Raw genomic sequence first — 12,968 nt, forward strand, 5'->3', positions numbered from 1 at the left:
AAATTTGGCAGTAAACTATGTACAATAGCACTTGTTCTGCTGCATTTCCTCGTCATGGTTGTTATGTTGGCTAATTGTGTGTAAAATTTGCAGAAATTAAATTTGTAAAATTTTCTTTTAACTTCTATTTTTTTTTTCTTTTGCATGAAACTGCTTTGTAACAAAGGGTTGCATCAGTCCACTTGATTGATTTATTGATACTTGAATGTAATATGAATGATATTTTCCAGTTCTTTACTTGAAGATACTGAAATTTCCTTCCTTTGCAGGTTTCTTAGTTTCATGGGCACAGCCATAGTGGTGATCAGGGTTGTAAGGAGTAATATGGCTACTTATAGAATTCTGTGGGATCCAAGACAAAGAATATTGGCATTATGCCATCATACAATTGCTTTTGGAGTGCCTACGGCTTCCTGTTATGCTTTGCCTTGTTCATGACCCCTAGAGTGTGGGTGGAGGGTACGCCAGAAAAATAGTTGTCATTTTGGGGATATATACACTGCATATTACTGGGGAGCTCCATTTTTTTCTGAACTCAGTAGGTTATAATGTATTGTTTGACACCCTCCAGTCAGGTGTTCTAAAATATGTCAATATCTATGGAGGCTCATTACCCACTATTTCTTTTTTCCTAAGATTTTGCTTTTTAGCTCAGAGCTAAAGTAGTCTGTGACATACCCCCTGCAGAGAAGGCAGCACGAACCAATGGAGAAACAGTGGGTGTGTCCTGGGCTACTTCAGACTAGGTACTGAAGCTAAACTATAGTCACAGCTCTGTCCTAATAAAGCTGAGCCAACAAGCAACCAAGGAGCAAGATCTGCAGAAAATACATAGCAGGTGATAATTCCTGTAGGTAGTAACTTGCATATTAAATTTTGAGCTTTTGACTGGAGTGTCCCTTCAAAGCAACCCTGCAGTTTCTGGAGAAAAATCGGTCCCTGGACTGAAAGGTGGCAGTTACTATGTTACCTGCTGTCATTGCTCTATACCGATGTACTTTTGATTCATGTATTTTGAATCCTGGTTTCAGTTGTCCAAGATGGTCACTGAAACTTTCTAGCTACCTAACTCACTGTGCCCTGTTCTGATTGGCCAGCACTGATCATGTGAGCAATGCTGGTCAATCAGAGCAGGTATAGTGCGCTGGTAGTCTAACAATGCATAGTGGGGATTAGGTAGTCTGAATCACGTTGGCCACCTTGGACCACTGAAAACCAGACCCAGAACTTGCGGATCAGAGAGGTATCAGCACAGAAGCCCAACAGCAGGTAGAACTGTCTCCTCCAATCCCAGGACAAAATTGTCTCTAAACTGGGGGGTCGCTTTAAACTATTCTGTATGTAGACCGCAGAGAAACATGAGATTTCCAAGAACTAGTTTGAAAAGTCTTGACTATTTGGCACCAAATTGTAGTTTTAAGACTTGTCTGTGTATTAGATATATTTTATTGCTTTTTTTTAAATTTTGTATTTGTAGTGCCTGCGAAACTGGGGAAAACAGTGAACATGTATTTATTGAAGTAAAAAGAATCCATATTTGTGCCATTTAGGGTCACATTTTAGCTCCGTTAGTTCCAGTTTCACCATTTTGAAGGTGATTATAGACAAAAACCTCATTTGTAAATATTCAATGGTGACCTTGGACCCAAGATGGGTACCAAAAAACAAGAGTTTGTGCCGAACCATCTCTGGGGTAGATGTGGAACCACACGAACTGAATGAGTTGTAGAACTAAAACAACACTGACCAATGAGTGTGAGCTATATAATCATATTTTTGTAAATGACAGGCATGAACATATTTTTGCATTGTTTAGCTGTAATATGGCAAGAATGTATTTAATAAAATAAATAAAACGTTCCTGGTGTCAGTTTATTCTTATAAAGTTTTATATTACAGCCAACCTCCGATTTTATTATCCTAAAGGGACAAACTTTTTGATGTAAAAACCAGGATTGAGTTCTCCCTGAAGATCGGCCAAGGATAGAGGATTATCTTTGTCTGGGTTATCTGGCCTCCACTGCATTGCATTATGCTAGTGAGCACCGGGCCCACACGAATGTTACCAGGATAGGGAACGCCAGGTGAATCAACCACCAATGGCAGCCCAGTGGTCTTCGGATCTAGGCCCTTGCTGCTCTTAGGAACCCAAGCACTCAGGCTAGGATGTATACACATGCCACCACCAACAGGGACAACTGGACTGGATAGGATGACACAGACCCAAAATCACACCATACAGTAGCCAATACACAAACACTAGTAGCAGAGGTTAATGCTATAAATGCCAGGTATTTGACATTTTGCCCAAATTATGGAAGCTAGCGGGCCACGTCACGACTCCCAGCAATACTGCTAGTCCCTACACTAACCAGGGGTCCAGCAACATACCCAAACCTTTCTTGCTACCACCACAGATAGAACCTGCTCACACAACACAGAGAATGAGAACAGAGAAAGCTGAACACACCCACACCTGGGAAGACAGGTGTACTGACCTAGAGTGATTGGCTGACTGGAGACACACCCACACCCAGCCAGCACAATCCCCACACCTGGGCAGGGGAACTCCAGAGCACCTGTAGAACCACCGATCTTAGGAGACAGATGTGACACACTGCGGTTGGGCTGCTTTGGCTGGCACTGGCTACCTTCCAGTAGAACTGGAGGAAAGGGAGCTTAAGCAACTTTTTTGTCCTAAATTTTCCTAGGGATAAGGTCATTGATTTTGTGATTTACTGTAGGTCTCTCCTCCAGCTAAGCTATGGGGTTGAGGTTGCAATATGTAACATGGGCCACCCATATGGGTGCAGTGAGGAGGCTATGCCCCTTCATTCTGCTGATTTAGTCTTGCATTTGACCTTCAATAGAAGTTAAGGAGTGTGGGATCAATGATTTTTTTTCCAGCTCCTCTTTAATTTACTGTCTAATTCAGACACTTATCTACATTGGCCTTGTAAGATAATCTATTAGGGATTCCGTTCCCCTGCTCCATTGAAGAGCAGGGAAATGCATTCCCCTGCATGAGCTGATCTGTCTCCTAATGGAACCCAACCATGCCAAACGGACCCAATTGCCTATATTGGGGTCTATTCGGTTCCTGCACCTGTCTGGCATTTTTACAGGCCAAATACATCCTGCATGCATGACTTTTTGGTCTGGCATTTCATACTGTATCTGAAAGGAGCTGATCATGGAAGACCTAGACTAAAGGCTCACTTACAGACCAGCAACAATCAAGCACAATCAACTGTTGGAACACTCCTTTGCCCAATCAAGTCATGCCGGGGTATGTGCAGACCTCAATGAGAAAATCTGCACCTGTATTTTGACTGCATAATTCACTCACTGCCAATAAACGGAGTATGCTGTGGATTTCAAAATCCACAGCATTACTCTTCTGCTGTGGGCTATTTTCCACTGCAAGTGACTACGGTTTGTTAAAACCCATTCACTTTGTACTGTGCATTGCTATAGAACTTCAGTGTGAAAAACGCAGCTGCAATTCCACAACGCATGAATTTGCCCTTAAAGGGATTTTGTGGACAAAAACTATTGATGACCTATCCTCATGATAGGTCATTAAGAGGTATCAGGTGCGATCCCTGGCAATGATCTGATCACCTGGCTTACTGTTAGTGCAACGTGGCTGGATGTCATCATAGGGAACGGTATCAGAAGTGGACCTCCTACAGTCCGACTTCTGCCCTCTGACAATTTAGTCAGTGTAGTTTCTGTTTAGTGCAAACGACCTACTGATGGCCAAGTCGAGAGGGGACTACTCCCTGCTGATGCTTGTCATACCGTGCAAATCTCCAGCCCTTTACCTTCTGTAATACCCCATTTGTAGTATGTAAGCTCATTGGACCCTCGCTCCCTACTGTTTCCATCAATTGATTGCTAGATATAACTGTGGCTTTGTATGTGTTCCCCCTGTATTGTGAGCTCTGCGGAATATGTTGGCGCTATGCAAATAAAAATTATTAATAAGTGTAATGGCTGATTTCAGCTACCTTTCATTTCAATGGGACTGAAGCTGGCTGGCTATGGCACGCCCTCCCCCACCAAGAATGATTAATGCTTTTGGGTGGTAAGCCTTTCTGTATCTCAAGTAGTAGTAACTTTCAGGGAGCACGGCATTGGAGCTCACTGTAGTGGAGGCCAGGATCAAAGCTTTTCTTCAATAATATGCCAATAACTACTATAGATACAAGTGTGCCCCGGTTTCCTCTAAAGAAGAAAAAAAAAAAAAAAAAAAAAGGGCAGCATTCACTCCTCAGATCAGCCTTTTTTTTTTTTTTTTTTAAATAGTTGAACGTGCCCTCTAATCACTTGTTTAATGGTGATAAAAGGGCATCAAGAATAGGTCATCAGTGTGTACCCTTTATTGAAGCAGTGTGTAACTTCTGGAAGAACACTTTGTACTTTATGTAATGGCTTGTGAATAATGGAGTATTTGCACAGCATTTTGGTGTTTTTATAAAAAAAAAAAAAAAAAAAACCCCAGAAGCACTGATGCTGTAGAGAAGGTAAAAGGCGATCACACCAAATAGTCATGTGATTTATATTTCTCTCTTGTTTGGTCACTTTCTTTTGTAATTGACAAAAATAAACTATTAACACTTCTATTACAGAATAAAAGAAATATATATATATATATATATTGTATAGAAAACAACCCAACGCCAACCGAAACTGTCGCCCTTTACGCCCTGTAATTCGAAACTATACAAATTCTATAGCAAAATGTCTATATAAAAAAAAAAAAAAAGTGAACCCATTCTCAGGCCTCAGTCACACGGGCGTATCGGCACCCGTACACTGCCGCCGATGCGCCCGTGTGACTGACGCCAGCAAACGGACGTACCTGCAGACGCCGGTCATGTGTTCTTTCCTCCGGCGCTGCAGAGACAACCGTCTGCAGGTACGGCCATCTCCTTCCTGCAGTCACACGGGCGCATCGGCGCCGGTGTACGGGTGCCGATGCGCCCGTGTGACTGAGGCCTCATTCTTTATTTTAGCATAAATATACTAATTTTAAAAATAAACTATAAGCTTATTTTTTTTTACCAGTAATAAAACCAAAAAAGAATGGGGGGGGGGGGGGGGAGTCTGGAATAAGATGTAGTTAAAATAGCCCTATATATCCCAGAAAAAAACACAGTAAACATAATTTTGATAGCTGAAGAAAGAAGTACGGCAGTAAAACCAAAGAAAAAATTCTTAAAGGGGTTCTGTCATAAAAAAAATAAAATAAATAAAAATAAAATTCTATACTCCCCTATTCCTTCCCCATCGGTCTACTTACCAAATCTTCACCTCACCTATCATCTCCTGGGGGGAGGGTCTTCTCCTTCCTGTGAGGTTATGTACATTGCCAGCAGTTTCCTTCCTGACAGCCAATGTACTTTACGTCACAGGCCAGCAGAGGAAGTTGCGATCTACTTCAGAGACTGCTCATGCGAGCTGTCTCGGCAATAGTTTACCATTTCTTCCTAGGCAGTGAAGGCTACAGCGCAGGGATGGGACCTTCACTGACCCAGCCGGAAGGAGTGTGAGGAATGATGGCTTAATAAGAAACTGGCCAGCGGGCTGTGAGGTGATCTTGAGGAACTGCAGAAGCTCAGCCAGGAGAACATGTGGTAAGGAGACTGACGGGGAAGAAATAGTAAGTACGGATTTTTTTTTAAAATCTGAAAACCCCTTTTAGTATCTGGTCCTTTGAACCAAAACACCCTGGTCCTTTAGGGGTTAAACATTACAAATTGTGCGTTACACTTACTATTGTAATGCTAGAATTCTGACATAAATTGCATCTTATTTTTGGTGCAAATTACTTTTCACAAAACTACCATTGATTTGTGCCGAAAAGAACAGATGTTGAGCTTTTCTAGGCATTCCTCAGAAAGTGTCTGGAAACGGTTGGGGTTTTGGGGTACCAGAAGCCAATATCGTATGATAAGTCCCCCAGCGATTTGCTTGAGCCTTCGATAGGCAGCGTCATCAGAGGTTGCCACGTTCATACAATATATGGGGTGATGGCGATGAATATCTTTGTTTGAGCTATACATGAAATCTCGGCATAAGCTGACCGCTCCGCCTGGGACTTCAATCAGTGTGTGATATTCTGTAATATGAACCCAATGATCTGCAGAGTCACTAGCTGCCCAGAATTCTCTAGTCAGCTTGTACATATTCACCATATGTCCATTAACTTCCCCATTTACTGTAATCGTAAGGTCCACCCAGGACCGATAGTTCAGTTTTAGGAAGTTTTTCCCTAAAGGACCTTTTTACACAGGACAGAATAAGCCACAGAATGCACCGCAAGCCGCAGAAAGTTCCATATCAAAATCTACAGGCGACCTGCGGATTTTGAGGCGGAATTGAAAATGGCTTAAAACCTGCCTGCAATTCTGCATCAAAATCCATAGTCAGACGGGTGTTGGAATTTTGCAGCGCTGGATTTGGCTGAATCCTGCGGCGTAATTCCGTCCAGTGTGAAAGGTCCCTTAATGGTTGAAATGTCCAGTGTGATCACCTATACATCAGACCTCAAGATAACGGTATGACCCTCAGTGGTAAATAAACGGAGCCGCAGACAGACGTAACGTATTTCAGGTCCCTGGGAACGGTCAGGGCCTGGCAAAACTTTACTAAGGCAAAAGTTCTGGATACAGGCACAATTTACATAACATGGGCAGTGCAGGAAAAAGAAACAGACTTGAGAGTACCTCCACCCGGTGATCCCAGACTTCAGGACGGCTGGATGTGAAAAATAAATGGGTGTGCCTCTACGCGGTGATCCCAGACATCAGGACGGCCGCATAGGAAAGACGATCACAGAGTACCTCTACACTATCTGCACACGACTGGGAACTCATAGAGTGATTCCCAACTCTGTTGGGAGCTCACTCAGCCACGATTGCTGTCACACAGATAGTCAGGAATGGCTCCACTTCCTCTATTCTTCACTACATGAGGGTTGAAGGTACCCTCATGCAGCTGGCACTCTCTCAGGAACCCAGAGGAGAATGGAGTCTCTCTCCTGCTCTTACACACTCCTACTTATATCCTCACACATACCACATGACAAGACAAATTGCTACATTGCAAGCATCTCCCAGGCTCATGCAAACACTTAACTCCTCACTTGCTGCAGCTGTGCAATACACATAACAGAATGACTAGACACTTTTGCACAGCACACAAACAAAAAACATGACATTTATGGAGGGGACCAGGAACAGATGTTCTGGGCCACTGCAACACCATGAGCAGCACTGTGGGGTACCTGTGTGTGATACCATAAGAAGAACTGTGTGTGGTACCTGTGTGTAACACTATTAGGAGGAGCGCTCTGTGAGGTACCTGTGTGTGATACTATAAGGAGCGCTCTGTGAGGTACCTGTGTGTGATACCATGAGGAGTGCTCTGTGAGGTACCTGTGTGTGATACTATAAGGAGCGCTCTGTGTGGTACCTGTGTGTGACATCATGAGGAGCACTCTGTGTGGTACCTGTGTGTAACACCATTAGGAGGAGTGCTCTGTGAGGTACCCGTGTGTGTGACACCATGAGGAGCGCTCTGTGAGGTGCATGTGTGAGACACCATGAGAAGTGCTGTGAGGTACCTGTGTGTAACACCATGAGGAGCGCTCTGTGCGGTACCTGTGTGTGACACCATGAGGAGTGCTCTGTGAGGTACCTGTGTGTGACATCATGAGGAGCACTCTGTGCGGTACCTGTGTGTAACACCATTAGGAGAAGCGCTCTGTGAGGTACATGTGTGTGACACCATGAGGTGCACTCTGTGAGGTACCTGTGTGTGACACCATGAGGAGGAACTCTCTGTGAGGTAACTGTGTGTGACACCATGAGGAAGAGCGCTCTGTGAGGTACCTGTGTGTGACACCATGATGAGCGCTCTGTGAGGTACCTGTGTGTGATACCATAAGAAGTGCTTTGTGAGATACCTGTGTGTGACACAATGAGGAGCGCTCTGTGAGGTACCTGTGTGTGACACCATGAGGAGGAGCGCTCTGTGAGGTACCTGTGCATAACACTATGCGAAGCGCTCTGTGAGGTACCTGTATATGACACCATGAGGAGCACTCTGTGTGGCACTTTTGTGTAACAACATTAGGAGGAGCGCTCTGTGAGTTACCCGTGTGTGAGACCATGAGGAGCGCTGTGAGGTACATGTGTGTAACACCATGAGAAGCGCTGTGAGGTACCTGTGTGTGACACCATGAGGAGCGCTCTGTGTGGTACCTGTGTGTGACACCATGAGGAGTGCTCTGTGAGGTACCTGTGTGTGACACCATGAGGAGCACTCTGTGAGGTACATGTGTGTGACACCATGAGGAGCGCTCTGTGAGGTACCTGTGTGTAACACCATTAGGAGGAGTGCTCTGTGAGGTACCTGTGTGTGACACCATGAGGAAAGCTGTGTGAAGTACCTGTGTGTGACACCATGAGGAGGAGCGCTCTGTGAGGTACCTGTGTGTGATACCATAAGAAGCGCTCTGTGAGATACATGTGTGTGACACCATGAGGAGCACTCTGTGTGGTACCTGTGTGTAACACCATTAGGAGGAGTGCTCTGTGAGGTACCTGTGTGTGACACCATGAGGAAAGCTGTGTGAAGTACCTGTGTGTGACACCATGAGGAAGAGCGCTCTGTGAGGTACCTGTGTGTGATACCATAAGAAGCGCTCTGTGAGATACATGTGTGTGACACCATGAGGAGCACTCTGTGTGGTACCTGTGTGTAACACCATTAGGAGGAGTGCTCTGTGAGGTACCTGTGTGTGACACCATGAGGAAAGCTGTGTGAAGTACCTGTGTGTGACACCATGAGGAGGAGCGCTCTGTGAGGTACCTGTGTGTGACACCATGAGGAGTGCTCTGTGAGGTACCTGTGTGTGACACCATGAGGAGCACTCTGTGATGTACATGTGTGTGACACCATGAGGTGCGCTCTGTGAGGTACCTGTGTGTGATACCATGAGGAGGAACTCTCAGTGAGGTAACTGTGTGTGACACCATGAGGAGGAATACTCTGTGAGTTACCTGTGTGTGACACCATGAGGAGCGCTCTGTGAGGTACCTGTGTGTGACACCATGAGGAAAGCTGTGGGAAGTACCTGTGTGTGACACCATGAGGAGGAGCGCTCTGTGAGGTACCTGTGTGTGATACCATAAGAAGCGCTCTGTGAGATACATGTGTGTGTGACACAATGAGGAGCGCTCTGTGAGGTACCCGTGTGTGACATCATGAGGAGCGCTCTGTGAGGTAACTGTGTGTGACACCATGAGGAGGAGCGCTCTGTGAGGTACTTGTGTATGACACCATGAGGAGCGCTCTGTGAGGTACCTGTGTATGACACCATGAGGATCTCTGTGAGGTACCTGTGTGTGACACCATGAGGAGCTCTGTGAGGTACCCATGTGTGACACCAGGAGGATCTCTGTGAGATACCCGTTTGTGACACCATGAGGAGCGCTCTGTGAGGTACTTGTGTGTGACACCAAGATGAAAACACTGTGAAGTACCTGTGTGTGACACCATGAGGAGGAGCCCTTTGTGAGGTACTTGTGTGTGACATCATGAGGAGCACTCTGTGAGGTACCTGTGTGTGACACCATGAGGAGCGCTCTGTGAGGCACCTGTGTATGACACCCTGAGGAAAACTCTGTGAGGTACCTGTGTGTGACACCATGAGGAGCTCTGTGAGATACCTGTGTGTGACACCATGAGGAGCTCTGTGAGATACCTGTGTGTGACATTATGAGGAGCTCTGTTAGGTACCTGTGTGTGACACCAAAAAATTGAAAGCCAGGTAGGTTACGTTCGGCATCGGATGCGCCTTTTCTTAAAGAACAGACAATAGCACATTCTGGTTTCAATACCAGTCTGATCTGCGTCATCCTCTTTCAGTGTTTTTTATTCCAAAAGTCCTTTAGATATCTGATAAATCACAAACAAAGTCATAAATCAAATATTTGACAGGACTTTGGGTTGAATGTAATTTTATAACACCATTTCTACACGTTATACATTGGTATATGATGACCTCGGGCATACTCCTACGGCTGCCATTTCCCATATGTTTGGGAGGTGATTAGTAAAAGACAAAATCCTCCTATTTCCAAGAATATTTCCCAGTTTTAGTCACATTGCACTTAATCACAAACTATAGGAGACGTCATCATAAACTGAGTGCATAGCCTCTTAATGTCGTCAGTATTCTTAAAGGCTACCTAATTTCTCTGTCAGTGTGACACCATGAGGAGCGCTCTATGAGGTACCCGTGGGTGACACAATGAGAAGCGCTCTGTGAGGTACATGTGTGTGACACCATGAGAAGCGCTGTGAGGTACCTCTGTGTGTGACACCATGAGGAGCGCTGTGAGGTACCTCTGTGTGTGACACCATGAGGAGCGCTCTGTGAGGTACCTCTGTGTGTGACACCATGAGGAGCGCTCTGTGAGGTACCTCTGTGTGTGACACCATGAGGAGCAGTCTGTGAGGTACCTCTGTGTGTGACACCATGAGGAGCACTCTGTGCGGTACCTGTGTGTGACACCATTAGGAGGAGTGCTCTGTGAGGTACATGTGTGTGACACCATGAGGAGGAACGCTCTGTGAGGTACCTGTGTGTGACACCATGAGGAAGAGCGCTCTATGACGTACCTGTGTGTGATACCATAAGAAAGAAAGTTTCAAAAGGAGGACCAGCACACTGGATATCTTTTAGTCAGGAAATTCTTCTTTTATTCCCCAGTATAAGAGCATAAAAAGACTGCGACGTTTCGACCTCACATACTAGGTCTTTATCAAGCATGCAGTACTAGGGCAATAAGCCCCTGTTAAATAGACAATCTAAGACAACACCCATAGATGCAACATTAAACACACCCACACACATAAAACATATGATTGGTCCAGATCAGAGAGTCAGCAGCTGCAGTCAATATATAATAATAGCATATTAGTAACACTTGAGGGCTTACACATGTCTCCACGGTATATTGTGCCAAGTATAGTGTCCTCCATAGTAAAGCACGCCCCCTTTCCTGTAGCCTCCAACCAGAGATCTGCCAGGAACCATACTAGTGCCTGAAAACGTACTGGGCATGCACCAAAAACAGCATCATAGCAACCAGTGTCATATGATAGAACCGGAAGTGACGCAGCGCACCGGAAGTGACGCTGCGCATCAGTCCCTACATCAACACCTGAGATACAGCTCAATAAAGGGCCGGAAGTGACATAAAGCACCGGAAATGACACAACACGTCACCATACACACTAGTGCTTCAGAATGTAACTTTACTCCATACCGGAAGTGACACAGAATACCGGAAGTGACACAAAGTGCCCACACATACATCCCCACATAGAGGATGTCAGTGCCCACACTTGACTTTCTGTTACTACAGCGCTTGCGCTCTCCCAACAGATGAGCAAAGTGTCTAAAGGATCAATATTAACACTGTAATGAATCAATTTCATATTACCCACAATTAGTAGGTGTTTTAATTAGGAATAAACCTTTTTTTTAAGACATTCAATATCCACCAAAGCCTACATTAATAATTAGCCCAGGGGTTCTACTTAATCACCTACAGATAAAAAATAGATCTGCCACCATCTTTGCTGCAACAAAGTCAAAAAATGACATATTTTATTGTAAGGAATACACAATCGCAAAAGATTATTCTAGTGCCAATATATCAAGAGACATGTGTTTGTCTTCAGTATTCTTTATGTGGACACATATATAATACGACAACAGCTGCATCCCATCTCGCTCTGGACCTTAATCTTTTTCTGCAAAAAAACAAACAAAAAAACATTACCATAGTGTCATATACATAAACCATTATGAGCATAATTAAAAACAACATCTAGCTCAATACGAGAAAACGGACTCAGTTTCTTGACAAAATAGATCACAAAACACAGCATCACTGTAAGTTGGTTACAGAAGGAAAGAGGTATTGTATTCAATATTGAGGCCGTTAGGGCTAAGCGTATCCAGTGTATGTATCCATTTCAGCTCTAATTTTTTTAGGATACGTTCTCTATCGCCACCTCTATATAGGGGGGGGACCTCATCAATAATTCTGTATTTAAATTGGCAGACTGTGTGTCCAGCATCTGTAAAGTGTCTCGCCACAGGAGCATCACGATTTTTTGTACGAATTGTGCTCTTGTGTTTTGACATACGCTGGCGGACCTCCAAAGTGGTCTCGCCCACGTATGGCAACCCACAAGGGCAGACCACCAGATAGATAACAAAAGATGAATTGCATGAGAATCTCTGTCGGATGTTAAAGTGTTGTCCCGTTCTTGGATGGGAAAATCTGTCCCCTTTGATTAAGTTGCTGCATGCAGCGCAGCCCATACATGGGAAACATCCCTTTCTATCCGTAGGTAAAATGCCACCCACGTTTCTTTTACCTCTTAGTCTACCTGTTTGAACAATTTTGTCACGGATATTATGCCCTCGCCGATATGCCATAAGTGGCGGCATCGAGAACTCCTCAATATTGGAATGGCATCCTGCAAGGATGCCCCAATGTTTTCTAAGAATCCTTGCAACCTCCGCACTTTCAGTGCAATAGGTTGAAACAAATGGAAGTCTGACATTATTTTTTTGTTCGCGGTTGGACTTTAGCAAATCCTGTCTGGAATAAGTCAAGGCCTTATCCTTATAGCCCAGTACAAGACTGTTCGGATACCCTCTTTTGATAAATTTATCAGTCATTTCCTCCAATCTGATATCTATTTTCTCTTCATCCACAATCCTCCTAACACGGAGCATTTGGCTCCATGGTAGTGATCTCAAAGTGCTAGGAGGATGGAAGCTCTGAAAATTCAAGATGTTATTCCTGTCGGTGGGTTTTTTATACAGATCTGTAGTCAGAAGATTACCCTTTTTAACCACAATCACATCT

Source organism: Eleutherodactylus coqui, chromosome 1, assembly GCF_035609145.1.
Source record: "Eleutherodactylus coqui strain aEleCoq1 chromosome 1, aEleCoq1.hap1, whole genome shotgun sequence".
Lineage (NCBI taxonomy): Eukaryota > Metazoa > Chordata > Amphibia > Anura > Eleutherodactylidae > Eleutherodactylus > Eleutherodactylus coqui.